Source organism: Octopus bimaculoides, chromosome 20 (genome assembly GCF_001194135.2).
Source record: "Octopus bimaculoides isolate UCB-OBI-ISO-001 chromosome 20, ASM119413v2, whole genome shotgun sequence".
NCBI classification, from domain to species: Eukaryota; Metazoa; Mollusca; class Cephalopoda; order Octopoda; family Octopodidae; genus Octopus; species Octopus bimaculoides.
In genome coordinates, this window is record NC_069000.1 from 6895307 (window position 1) to 6897291 (window position 1985).

The following is a 1985-nucleotide window of genomic DNA, read 5'->3' on the forward strand; positions in this document are numbered from 1 at the left end:
GCTCCATCTGATTATCATTTATTCTGCAGTCTTCAAAATCATTTGGATGCAAAAAATATGAATTCTGTAGACAAGGTGAGGACAGTACTGGAGGAGTATTTTTTGTCACAGACAAGTGAATTTTGGAAAAGGGGTCTTGCAAGTCTACCAGATAGATGGAAGAGCATTGCAGAAAATGAAGGAGAGTATATTTTAGATTAAAAAAGAACTTTGTTTATCTTAATATTGGAAAATAAAAGAAGTATAAAAAACTGCATTATTTATGGGATGACCCAATAGATAGATAGATAGATAGATAGATAGACAGATAGATAGATAGAGATATAAATGCACACGTGGACACACGCACATGCACACACACAAACACATACACACATCCACACATACACACATACATACACAAGTACACAGACAAATGCACACAGACACACATCTAAAACTATTTGCAATAAGATGTCTCTTCCTTCCCTCCTTCAATGATAGACTAATTCCTCACTGCCTCCACCACCACCACCACCACTACCATTATTATCACTTCTACCACAACTGTCACCACCACCACCACCACCATCTCTAATACAACCACTTTACCCACCATTTTTTTAACCCCAAAACATCACTGTACTTCCTTCTTCCTCACTCTACTTTCTCCTGACTCTCTCTCTGACAGAAGACAACAGACCCAGTCATTGACAATTCACACATCCATCACACTCTCTCTCTCTCACACATACGCACACACACACACACACACACTCTCTCTCTCTCTTTCTCTGTCAATCAGTCTGTCTGTTTGTCACTCATCCTCCATACTCCACACTCACATACACACATACACATACATACACACACATACATACATACATACATACAGTGGTCATCTGAAGAGTGGGTGAGTTGAATGTTTACCCTTTTGGGGTTTTCTGGCCCTTTCTTAAGCCTTACTCTTTTCTTTTTTTTATATATTTCTTACTTTGTGTTTCATAGGTGAGAGTCACGGTGAGACAAGTACTTTTTATGCATGTTACATTTGAAGAAATATATGCTATAACAGACACATTCATGGATACAAACACATATACATATACATACATACATACATACATATATATATACACACACACGCATATACACACATATTCATACACATGCTTAGAAACACCTGCACTTGTATATGCAGATACAGAAACATATACAATCATAAACACAAATGCAAATAATACACACACACATACACATCGGTGTACACTTGGCCAGGTGGTGAGAAATTTGCTTCCCAACCACATGGTTCTGGGTTCAGTCCCACTTTGTGGAATCTTGGGCAAGTGTCTTCTACTATAGCCTCGAGCTATAGTAGAAGACACTTGTGAGTGGATCTGGTAGATGGAAACTGAAAGAAGCCCGTCATATATTTATATATATATATATAGTTGCTATTATGTTAAACAGTCATATGTCCAAAATTGGCGGTTTTTTTTCAATATTTATATTTGCTTGCAATGCCGGTGGTTTTTGTTAAACTATCGTATCTCCAGCTGCTTCAGATGCCAAGATATCAAAAATTATCAAAGTGTAGTAGAACAACGGCTTTGCTATGGAATGGTGAAACTATTTTTTCATTTTCTCAAAATGTTTTATACTTACAACACTTTTGCATAACAGCAATGATGCGTATGTATTTATGTGTGTGTGTGTGTGTGTGTCTTTGTATCTGTGTTTGTCCCCTTCTACCACTTGAGAACCAGTGTTGATGTGTTTATGTCCCCGTAACTTAATGGTTCGGCTTAAAATAAAAAGGGCTGGGGTTGATTCATTTTACTAAAAACTCTTCAAGGTGGTGCCCCAGCATGGCCATAGTCTAATGACTGAAACAAGTAAAAGAATAAAAGATAAACGATATGCACATACACAAACACATGTATACAGGCATCACCCACACTCACACATGCACATGCACACACACACACACACACACACACACACAC

General features: G+C 37.7%; 1 protein-coding gene across 1 annotated transcript in view; it reads left to right on the forward strand.

Moving 5' to 3' along the window:
• The first annotated feature begins 647 nt into the window (after nucleotides 1-647).
• The window catches only part of LOC106869214 (trypsin), a 20012-nt gene continuing 18674 nt past the window's right edge, over nucleotides 648-1985 (forward strand). Inside the window, exon 1 of the mRNA XM_014914861.2 lies at nucleotides 648-892. The gene's annotated coding sequence lies outside the window, so the exon portion shown is untranslated. The remainder of the gene's footprint in view (nucleotides 893-1985) is intronic.